Source organism: Geotrypetes seraphini, chromosome 13, assembly GCF_902459505.1.
Source record: "Geotrypetes seraphini chromosome 13, aGeoSer1.1, whole genome shotgun sequence".
Lineage (NCBI taxonomy): Eukaryota > Metazoa > Chordata > Amphibia > Gymnophiona > Dermophiidae > Geotrypetes > Geotrypetes seraphini.
Window position 1 is genome coordinate 81881689 of NC_047096.1, and position 12766 is coordinate 81894454.

The following is a 12766-nucleotide window of genomic DNA, read 5'->3' on the forward strand; positions in this document are numbered from 1 at the left end:
ACAGCCCTAAGACTGGTCTACTCACTGAAGAAATTTGACCACATCACAGAGGCATATCACGACTCACATTGGCTCCCAATACAAGCGAGAGTACACTTCAAATTTTACTGCCTACTATTTAAAGCAATAAATAGAGACAGCCCAGCCTATTGGAACAATGGACTAATTCAATCCACCTCAACCAGACATAGGAGAACCATTCACACACCCTCCAACCAAAAACGTCAAAAGAAAAAAACTGTACGACAACCTCCTAGCCACTCGATCTGCAACACTCGACCCCCAACTCTACAACCTATTGACCTTGACCATAGATTGTTACCAAAACAACGTTGCATATAAAAGACCACAACTACCCGATTAGTAAAACAATAAAAATATTGGGAGTCACATTAGACACACATTTGACAATGGTCGAACACACGAACATAGTGGTAAAAAAGTGTTTCCTGACATTATGGAAGTTAAAGACCATCAAAAAATACTTTGACCCATTATCATTTAGATTACTAGTACAATTGCTACACTGGACTATTGCAAAATCGTTTATATGGGTATACCCAAAAAAACAGTGAGGAAACTTAGAATTGTTCAGAACACGGCGGTCCGCTTGATATTTGGATTGAAAAAAAGCGACCATGTTAGCCCCTACTACAGACTGCTACACTGGCTGCCAATGGAGGCACGAATAATATTCAAGTTCTCCTGCATATGTTTCAAGCTGGTTTGAGGACTAGCTCCTACCTACCTGCTACCTCACTTCATACTATACAGCCTTACAAGACAAACCAGAAACTGCAATCTATTTGCATACCCAAGCATTACCAGCTGTAAATACAAAACCTTTCTGGATAGAACTTTTATGTACCAAACAAACACACAACAACACTGGCTAGACAACTACATTAATGGAGCTAGACTGACCTATGACGCTTTTAGAAAAGCCATAAAAACTGCCTTATTCGACAGATATATCACCTAAACAGTAACTACACCAAACACTACATCAAATTCCATTATTTCTAACAGGTCCACCCCTGCGTATAAGTCTGAAATTTTCTTAACAATCTGTATATTGTAATTTGCTGCATTTAAGATTCTGCATACTGTAATTCACTGACTATCTGCATATTGTAACTCGCTGACTGTCCAGCTCTCTTCAATGTAAACTGCCTAGAAGTCTCACGATTATGGCGGTATAGAAGAATAAAGTTATTATTATTATTACAAAATCTTCAAAAAAGGTAAGCTATGAGGATGTCCTCCAACAAATAGACAGATTGAAAAGTGACAAATCCCCGGGCCCGGACGGAATCCACCCAAGGGTACTAAAAGAACCGAGGACGAAAATAGCGGACACACTCCGACAAATCTGTAATCTATCCTTAAGCACTGGGAGGGTACCGGAGGACTGGAAGCTAGCGAATGTCACACCTATCTTCAAAAAGGGATCGAGGAGAGACCCGGGGAACTACAGACCGGTGAGCTTGACTTCGATTCCGGGCAAGATGATGGAAGCATTAATAAAGGATAGCATCTGTGAACACATAGAAAGAAATGGACAGCTGAAACCGAGCCAACATGGCTTCTGCAAGGGAAGATCGTGCCAAACAAACCTACTGCACTTCTTTGAAGGGATAAACAGCCAGATGGACAAAGGGGAATCCATAGATATCATTTATCTCGACTTCCAAAAAGCCTTTGATAAGGTCCCCCATGAGCAGCTACTTAAGAAACTGTCGAACCACGGGGTGGGAGGGGATGTACACAAATGGATCAGGCACTGGTTGGCCGACAGAAAACAAAGGGTTGGAGTGAAGGGCCAATACTCCGACTGGCAGAGGGTCACAAGCGGTGTTCCGCAGGGGTCGGTGCTGGGACCACTCCTGTTCAATATATTTATCAACGACTTGGAAACGGGGACGAGGTGTGAAGTTATAAAATTTGCTGATGACACCAAACTCTGCAGCAGAGTTAGGAACACAAAGGAGTGCGAAGACCTGCAAAGGGACCTAAGCAAACTGGAAGAGTAGGCAAACAAATGGCAAATGTGCTTTAACATAGAAAAATGAAAGGTCATGCATATAGGGAAAAGGAACCCAAGGTACAGCTACAAAATGGGAGGAACATTGCTGGGGGAGAGTAATCTTGAAAAAGACTTGGGTGTGCTGGTGGATACAACCATGAAATCATCAGCGCAATGTGCAACGGCCTCGAAGAAAGCTAACAGAATGCTGGGCATCATTAAGAAGGGAATTACAACCAGGACGAAGGAAGTCATGCCACTGTATCGTGCAATGGTGCGCCCGCATCTAGAGTACTGCGTCCAATATTGGTCGCCATACCTCAAGAAAGACATGGCGATACTTGAGAGGGTCCAGAGAAGAGCTACGAAGATGATAAATGGCATGGAAGACTGTTCATACGCTGACAGGCTGGACAAGTTGGGACTCTTCTCTCTGGAAAAGAGGAGGCTTAGGGGAGACATGATAAAAACTTTCAAGATCATGAGGGGCATGGAGAAGGTAGACAGGGATAGATTCTTCAAACTACAGGGAACCACAGGCACAAGAGGGCACTCGGAGAAACTGGAAGGGGACAAGTTTAGAACCAATGCAAGGAGGTTCTTCTTCACACAGAGGGTAGTGGACACATGGAACGTGCTCCCGGAGGAAGTGGTTGGGCAGAGTACGCTACGGGGATTCAAAGAGGGATTGGATGGATTCCTGAAGGATAGGGGGATTGAGGGATACAGATAAGGGTAGATAAGAGTATGGAAAGAGTAAAGATAAAAACAAGGGGCTATAGGGCTAAATCAAATAAACATGACAGGTCATGGACCTGATGGGCCGCCGCGGGTGCGGACTGCTGGGCACGATGGACCTCTGGTCTGACCCAGCGGAGGCAAATTCTTATGTTCTATTCAAAAGCACATAAAATCGAACTAACTCAATCAGAAATGTCCCAAGCATCACCTGCAACTACTTCATATGTACTTCTAATACTATGACAATTCAGATGTAATCCTTAGTAATTCAAAGAAATGTACAAACTACTCCCTAAATACTTCTAATGTCCTGACAATCCATTTGTAATCCGCTTTAAACCCAAGGTAATGGCGGAATAGAAATCCCTAATGTAATGATTACTAGATGGATCCATAAGGCCATTTCGTCAGCATATATTTGTGGGAAACAGTCCCCTGTTTCCGTAAAGGTGCATTTGACTAGAAGCATGGCTTCGTCATGGGCAGAAGCTCAGGTGGTTCCCCCCCCCCCCCCCCCCGAAGAGATTTGTAGGGCAGTGACTTGGTCCACTCTACATACATTTTCTGAGTGGATATGGACTCTGCCTTTGGGTCCTCAGTGTTATGAACTGGTGCAGTGATCCTGCCCTAGATTTCTGGGACTGCTTTTGTACATCCTGCTCGTCCAGAAGAGCGATAACCGTGCATGTTGTGAAGAATGAACACAGTGCCAGGGCCCACCAGCTATTAGCCACCGCAGAGGAGTAATCATTGAACAATAGAAGCCAGACTCCCTCGTGCTCGAGTGCACCAGCCCTGTGATACAGCGCAAAATAATTTTATCCTTAAGCGCTGTGTTTAGAAAGTGGGCTATAATGGGTCGTGGCCTGGTGTCTCCTGATTTTTGAGGACCCACCCGCTCCACCACTGCCGGGTCCATGTCCAGACCTACCTATCCATGCAGCCACTGCCACCAGGGGCCACAGCTCAGCATCCTGGATTTTTTCAAGGAGGCCAACGATACACAGGTTGTTCCTGCGGCCCCGGTTCTCCTGGTCTTCAATACAAACCTTCAATGAAGTGCACCAGGCCTCCAGGGCTTATGTGCGGACACCAGCCTGACCTGCAGTATCTTCTTGTGCAGAGACCCTGTTTTCAAGATGGGTTATTTGTGCTCTCTGACGTTCCATACAGTCCTCGACCGAGGCCTTAAACTTAGAAAATTTATTGTCGATCAGGGCAGAAACATGTTGGTAAGCTCCCTTATGGTCTCCTCCTGCAGTGTGACCATCATGCGCGCCAGAGTTCCCGGTGCTGCCATCTTAACCTTTTTCTTCATTTTGTATTGTATAAACTATCACGAGAAACTAGAAACTTCTACTTATTTGCTTATCCAAAAATTAATGGGTGTAGATATAAGACCTTCTTAGATAGGACCCTAGCATTTCAAGCTAGTAGGCAACAATCTTGGTTAGGTAAATGTATTCAGCAAGCTATGTTATCCTATTGCAGTTTTCAGAAATTAATTAAGACCATTTTGTTCGATAAGTTTATACTTAGTGAGTTTTATTATTGAAATTCTGTTTATAAATATTTGTATTTTGTTACTGTATTATTGTATTTCGCTGATTGTCCAGCTCTTTTTAGTGTAAACCACCTAGAACTTTTGGTTATGGCGGTATAAAAGAATAACGTTGTTGTTGTTGTTATTATTATCTTTGGGGATAGTGTGGTTTGCATGAGCTTAACTGGCTATGGGTTCTTGGAGGGCATAACCCAGACCCAGCTCACAGGAATGGTTCAAAAGCTTAGTTGTCAGATTCCTCAATTTGTGGTGAGCAAAATACACAATAGCCACTGCCAGAGAGCTGCATGGGTGATATAATTAGCTGGATGAGCGGAGAAGCTGCGGAGCATGAGCAGAGAACCATCATGTGACTCCAATTTTATCTTTAATCATCTCATTCTGATGAGGGTATTGATGTCTCTGAGAAAAGGGGATGGGGTACCCCCTCATGTGTGCGACACCCTTTGTTTGATACATTAATTACATTAGGGATTTCTATTCCGCCATTACCTTGCAGTTCAAGGCGGATTACAAAAGAATTATCCAAGATGTATTACAACAAGAACTTACAAAAAAAAAAAATTGGTCATTTTCAAAGAGAGTAAGAAATGGGTAAGGTTATTTTTTTTTTTTTTAATTTTTATTTATTGATTTTATATTCTTACATTAAATGAATCACATATAATATGTTTGATTGTTACAAAATATTTGTAAATACATTTACTATATCATTTCATAAATAATGTATCCCTCCCCTTTTATTTATTTTATTCATTTTTATATATAAGAATTCTATATAACCCACCCTAACCCTATAATACTAATATCAATGTGTTAAGATATCTGATCATTAGAATATTTAGTCAATGGTTCCCAAATTTTTTAAAAATTATGTAGATTCCCTTGTTGTAACGCTAATATTTTCTCCATTTTGTATATATGACAAACCGAGTTCCACCAAAATGTATAATTTAACTTGGTGTAGTCCTTCCAATTTTGAGTGATTTGTTGCATGGCGACTCCTGTCAAAATTAAAAGCAGTTTGTTATTATTTGCTGATATCGGACTCTGAGTTCTCATCGCAGTGCCAAATAGTATTGTGTCATATGATAGACCTACATGATTTTCTAGTAATATGTTAATTTGGTGCCAAATTAAATTCCAAAAGGCTTTTATGCATGGATAAAAAAATAGTACCGTATTTTCACGCATATAACACGCGCGTTATACGCGTTTCTACCTACCGCGCATACCCCTCGCGCGTTATACGCATGAGCGCGGTATACAAAATTTTTTTTACATAGTTCCCACCCCGCCCGACGCCCGATTCACACCCCCCCAGCAGGACCGCTCGCACTCCCACCCCGAACGACCGCTCGCACGCGCTCCCACCCGCATCCACGATCGGAGCAAGAAGGAGCCCAAGCCCTCTTGCCCGGCCGACTCCCCAACTCCCCGACAATATCGGGCCAGGAGGGAGCCCAAACCCTCCTGGCCACGGCGACCCCCTACCCCCACCCCACACTACATTACGGGAAGGAGGGATCCCAGGCCCTCCTGCCCTCGACGCAAACCCCCCTCCCTCCAACGACCGCCCCCCCCAAAAACCTCCGACCGCCCCCCCAGCCGACCCGCGACCCCCCTGGCCGACCCCCACGACACCCCCACCCCCCTTCCCCGTACCTTTGGTGTAGAGCTGCAATTTGCTCAGTCTTTCCTCGTACGGGAGACCCTTTAGCCCCGAGACCATCCTGGTGGCCATCCGCTGAACCGACTCAATTCTGAGCACATCCTTACGGTAATGTGGCCTCCAGAATTGCACACAGTACTCCAGATGAGGTCTCACCATGGCTCTGTACAATGGCATCATGACTTCAGGTTTCCTGTTGACGAAGCTTCTCTTGATACAACCTATCATCTGCCGTGCTTTAGATGAAGCCTTCTCCACTTGAGTGGCTGCTTTCATGTCCGCACTGATGATTACTCCTAAGTCTCGTTCTGCCGTAGTCCTGGTTAAAGTTTCTCCATTCAGGGTGTAAGTTCTGCAAGGATTTCCGTTACCGAGATGCATGACCTTACATTTCTTGGCGTTAAAGCCCAGCTGCCACATCAAGGACCAACTTTCTAAAGTACGCAGGTCTTGCTCCATAGCATCTTGTAGATTATGGCCGTTTACTATATTGCATAGTTTGGCAATATAGTAAACGGCCATAATCTACAAGATACTATGGAGCAAGACCTGCGTACTTTAGAAAGTTGGTCCTTGATGTGGCAGCTGGGCTTTATATACGATGAACCTCTTCAATTCAGAGCTTCCTTCCTTCAAAAGCAGAAGCATACCTCATTCATATATCATACTTCCTAATCTCGTTTTAAATTTTTATGTCAAATTTTTCCTTTTTCTGAAGTCTATGAAAGTCAAAGAAGTATCAGTTCCATCTTTGTTATTCTTTCAATTAATTATTATTTTTCCTTCATGTCCTCTTTATATTTCTATATCCAGTATGTTATCCTTTTCTTTTCACAAGTTTATAGAGTCCGAGTAAGTTCCTGTTCCAACGTCGATCTACTTTTAGTTTTTTATTTGTTCTTTCATTCTTTTTCTTTCTTATTTATCTTCTGTAATGTCTAATCTTTTTTTGGAAGACTTTATTTTATGGTATTCCGATGTAATCCTCTAATATCGATTCAAGAAAATTATCTATTCCTGTTATTCGTAGTTCTTCCAGTTTTGTGAAATCTTCTTTACATGTAGTTCCTTTCACAGAGACGTCTGGGATTTGTAGTTTTAATGAGCATAAATGTTTTTAATATTTTTATTCTTCCTGCCATTAGCTTCTAAGAAGTAGATATTCATATATACATATCTCCATACATTCTTGCATTCAATTCCAAAGGAAGGAAGCTCTGGTCCATAGAACAAATCGTATATTAATCTTCAGAACCTTTTTTTTTTTTACATTTCCTTTCAGTATTAATAACAATTTGTATTGTATTTATCAATTTTCTGAAGCTAAATAAATAGATTATATATCTTCTCATATTTAATTTTTTATTTCTTATCTATTAACTCTTATGTTCTTTCTAGTTTATATTACTATATTACTTATTTTCTGAGATCCTTTAATCTTAGGTGTTAATTTATCTTAATCATTCCAATATAGAATGTGTAGCCTCTCTATAGCTTTAACAGAAAGATCGTTGAAGTGAATTTTTGAACAGAGTTAAAAACGTTCTAAATCGTTATTATAGAAAAAACAATTATTATTATTTGTTTATACCATATAATAATCCAAAAATTAACAATTAATATATTCAGTTTATAATAAAGAAAAAATAAATATGGCAGCCTAACCGCAGCGCTCCCGTATCCAGGCAACAAACGGAACAAAAATAGTACTAGATCTAATAGATGCTGGCATTGTAAATTGGAAATTGGGACGTTAGATCATTTAATCTTTTTCTGTCCCTGTGTAAACGCATTTTGGAATTCAATTTGGCCCCAAATTAATAAGTTACTAGAAAATCATGTAGGACTCTCATATGACACTATATTATTTGGCACTGCAATGAGAACTAAGAGTCCGATTTCAGCAAACAATAATAAGCTATTACTAATATTAACAGGAGTCGCCATGCAACAAATTACTCAAAATTGGAAAGATTATACCAAATTAAATTATACGTTCTGGTGGAATTCTGTCTGTCATATTTATAAAATGGAAAAAATAATAGCGTTACAACAGGGAAATCTTCCTAATTTCAAGAAAATTTGGCAACCATTGACAAATTATTCTAATGATTAGTTTCTTAGCACAATGATAAAAATTATATATGAATGGGGTGGGAATTGATTAATTAATGGAAACATATTATATAAAAAGGGGAAGGGATTTATATTCTATATGTTATTGTATAATCTTTATCATAATATATTTTAAATAATATGAATTATTAATGATAAAATTTTGATATGTAATAATTGATAATATTATATATGAATCAAATATTGTAAGAATGGAAAATTTATAAATAAAAATTTAAAAAAAAAAAAAAGAAAAAATAAAAAAAAAAACTAAGGTGACATTTGGCATTTCCTGGTTTTGTATAAATTTTTGTAGCTCTTCTGCATTATCAAAGGTTAAAGTTTTATTTGCAATGGTTACTTTCATATTTGCTGGGTATACTAGACCAAACTTTGCTCCCATCTCTCGTAGTTGTGGTCTCAAATCCAATAGCTTCTTTCTTTTAATCGCAGTGTTTTTTGCGAAATCCGGGACAAAATGGATATAGGCATCTTGATATTTTAAGCCCTTATTTTGTTTTGTGAGTTGAAATATTTCTATAACCTGTTGGTGTCGCAACAGCTTGAAGATCAGTGGCCTCGGACCTTGATACTTTTCTGATCTTTTTGTCGGCACTCTATGTGCTCTTTCTACCTCTATGGGATATTTAGTTTTTAGAGGAAGTAGTTTTGGTAATAAGTTTTCGATAAAGGCCACCGGATTTCCATTTTCTGCTCCTTCCGGCAGACCTATCAGACGAACATTGCTCCTTCTCTCACGATTCGAGTAATCCTCCAGCTCTTTAGTAAGTGTTTCAATTTTTTTTTTTTCAATTTTGTTGTTAATTATTTCCTCTTCCACTGTTATCATTCTTTCTTCTAAGTTATTAGATTTTAACTCTATTAGATCCATTTTTTTATTTAATGTTGAAACATCATCAGTTAATTCGGTAACTTTTTTAGTGAGAATTGAAAGCATTTCTTTGATTTCTTTCAGTTCTTTCATTACTTTCAGATCTCCCGTTTTTAATCCCGTCTCTTGTTCTGGCTTCGCTCTTTTGCTGCTACCCGAGACTGCAAAATCGTTTTTGTTTTGTTTTCCTGACGCCATTGCGTTTTTTTCTTTATTTATCATAAGATAATTCTTAAATCTTCAAATTTTTTGCGACTTTTTGTTCTTTCACGGACTTTTTATACGGAGCTCTTCTGTTAGCCGACCTTCCTCATGCGTGTCCAAGCCACGTCCCCCGTAAGGTTATTTGTTTGGGGTAGTTGGCTTTAGTGAAAGGTGGAGTTTGAGACTTGCCGTATTATTTCTTTTTTCAGAGTTTTCTTGAAGAGTATGGTCTTTATTTCTTTTCTAAAAGTCTTGTAGTCGAGGGATGCCGTCAGTAGATTGGCGATTTGGTTGTCTAGTTTGGCTGCTTGAGTGGCCAGGAGGCCATAATATAGTTTTTTTTCCGTTTGAGCTCCTTAATTGGGGGGTATGAGAATGGGGTGTGAGTTTTCCTATGTCTGGTTGTGGTGTTGTGGATGAGGCAATAGGAGGGCAATAGGAAGGGATGTTTAGGAAGATTTGTGAGAGGGATGGCACAATACTAAAATGCTTTAATTCAGAAATTGGATATTGCTTGCTCAGTACAATTTTATTTGTGTCAGTGAAGCAAGGCCTCAGTGTCTTGGAAAACAAGTCAAAACATACCATACAAGTCATAAACAGAGTTGCAGTACAATAATAATGCTTGACTAACATGATTTTTAGCAAGTGCCCAAGTTTAGATAGATGTTTGCAACAGAAAAAAAAAACATGTAATAAGGTCAGCATGCCCTCAGTGCATATGCTTGTTAACCTCTTCTAGCGCTGACAAAGGGGACCATATAGCAAGTGATAAGTGTATCATCATTGTTTCTAGGGAAACAGACTGGGGGGACCAGGCTGACCTAAAATATCCCTAGTTGTTTAGACAGTTTAGAGAGAAAAACATATCTGTTTGTAAGAACATATTTTTTTTTTTTTTTTTTTTAACCTCAAAGCAACTTCCCATCTTTGGAAATCTTCTCAATTATTCATTTCCTACAATCTACCTACCTGTGGTCAACCAGCAACTAAAAAAGTCATTTCATCTTGGATTTCACATTGCATACATTTTTGCTACACAAGAGCTCAGCTACAGCTTCCTGCTTCAATTGAGGTCCACAGGCTGCGAGCTGCAGCAACCTCAATTACAAACTTGAGGTCCATCCCAATCCAGGACATTTGCAAAGCAGCTACTTGGTCGTCTGTACATACTTTTACCAACACTACTGCTTAGACCAAAGTTTATCTCAAGATGTTCGCTTTGGACAGTCAGTTTTATGTAACCTATTTCCACTATAGATTGTTTTCCACCTCCCATACGCTTCTTCAGCTAGGGATTCATCTTCAAGTGGGACTGCATATCCCTTGCCTGTCTCCGGAGAAAGCAAAGTTGCTTACCTGTAACAGATGTTCTCCGTAGACAGCAGGGGAATGCAGTCACACTTGCCCACTCTCCATCCCCTCGTCTCCTCTTTTACAGCTAGGAACGAAACTGACAGGAGGAGGGGAGGGGGCTCATAGAGTAGGGCATTCCTGCACATGCTCAGTAAGCTCAAAAGCTTATTATAGCTAGGGGAGAGTCTGACCTGATTGGCTTAAAGACTTTACCATCAAGTGTGACTGCATTCCCCTGCTGTGTACGGAGAACACCTGTTACAGGTAAGCAACTTTGCTATCTGTAATATGATTGGTGATTTCCTTCTTAGCTTGTATTTTGATTGGAAACTGCATCAACCATGTATGTTTACTAATTAATGAAATGATGTCAGAAAATCAATAAAAGGAGTGCTCTTAGTTTGGATACTGCCATTTTAGCAGTTCCTAAAAGTGCCCGATGGCCTTATTGCTACTCAATCTATCTGTGTACATTTATTGCATTATTTTTACCCTTACTTGGTTATTTGGTTAGGAGGCATTCTTTGGTGGTTCTTAAAAACTTGGAAGTAAAAAGCTGAGGGCTTCCCTAGAGGGTTTCTTTTTCCAAACAGTTTGGGATTGCAAGTCTCTTAAGACTCACCAACGAATCCAGCCCAGGTAAGGATCCATGGGGTCATATAATGATAAGGAACTGTTATGTGATATTTTTTGTCAGGCTGAAAAAAACAGGGGGACCTAATGGTATTATGCTTAAGTAGTAACTGAAAAAAGATTTGATTCTCCTTCACTCACTGAGGAACTTTCAGACTCTCCTAAGATTGAAGTGAGAAGCCATGCGATCCCCAGATAGTTCCCATTGCGCATTTTTCCTTCTCCAAAGGTACTGTTTCTTTGCCTGTTAATTGATCATCAAGTGAAATTTTTAATTTGGCTAAATTTTTCCTAGACCCTAGGGATAACCCAGTGAAATTATGGAAACTGAGACAATTGATTTCTTATAACCCTACATGGGCAGATGTTACTTCTTCCCTGTGCACTGTCTATTCACTCTTTCTTTTTTTCCTCCTCTTTACTTCCTGCCTTATATCTTTCACGATCAATGTTTCTTTCATTTTTCTTTCTCCTTTTCGTCTGTCTAGTTTGTCTCTTCTCTTTCCTGCCATTCAAGGGCACCATCATCTACTTCCCCTTCCTTTACTTTCCATTTCCTTACATGGGTAACATCTCTTCTATTTTCTCTTCTCTCCTTCCCTCCACTCTGTTACCATCTCCCTTGTTTATTCCATCCCTATTTCTAGAATCTGGTCCTCTCAAACATCACCCTACTCCCCCATCTGTATCTTTTTCTCACAGTGCTCCTACTCCCTCCCTCCCTAGTCAGATATCTCTCTCTTTCTCTCCTTTCTCCCTCCCTCCCCCCACCGGAGTGTGATTAGTTTGGGTCTCTCTCTTTCCTCCCTCCCTTCCCCTGTGGTTGAGGCTCTCTTTCCTTCCTCTATCCCTCCAATTGTAGGCGGGTCTTTCTCTCCTCCCTCTAACCTTTCATAGCCTGTGGTCTCTTCAGTTCCTGCTATACCAGAACAGCTGACGTAACTTCTTGTTCCAGTGTAGCAGGAACTGAAAAGACAGTGAGAGACTGGATTAAATAAAACACAATATTTTAAATGGTTGCAGTTGAAGCAAGCTATTCAGGCAGGGTTCCCTGAATGGAAAACTCTTAATACTCAATATAGTCTGCAGGTCCTATGTTTCCAGGCGGATTTTTTTGGGTCACCAAGCCGCAAAATGGTATAAATTGTTAAATGGATTTTTAAATAAAAAAAAGAAAACTGGACTTAGGAATATTTGGAGTATTGAGATTGGTCAGACAATTTCTGAGTCTCAATGGCCACGATTTTGGTCCTGGAGATTAAGATCTACAAAGTCAGCATCTATGAGTCAAACTTGGATGTTTTTGTTACATAGAACTTTATGGACCCCTACGCGTTTACAAAAGATAGATAGTACTAGATCTAATAGATGCTGGCATTACAGAATAGAAGTTGGGACATTAGACCATTTAATTTTTTTTTGTCCCTGTGTAAATGCATTTTGGAAACTAATTTGGCCCCAAATTAATGAATTACTAGAAAATCATGTAGGACTCATATGATACTATACTATTTGGTACAGCAATGAGAACTCAGAGTCCGATTTCAGCAAACAATAATAAAC

At 39.9% G+C, this 12766-nt stretch overlaps 1 protein-coding gene across 4 annotated transcripts in view; it reads left to right on the forward strand.

Moving 5' to 3' along the window:
• Positions 1–12766, forward strand: part of LOC117347194 (signal transducer and activator of transcription 5B) — a 163638-nt gene that overhangs the window by 98754 nt on the left and 52118 nt on the right. The window lies entirely within an intron of this gene.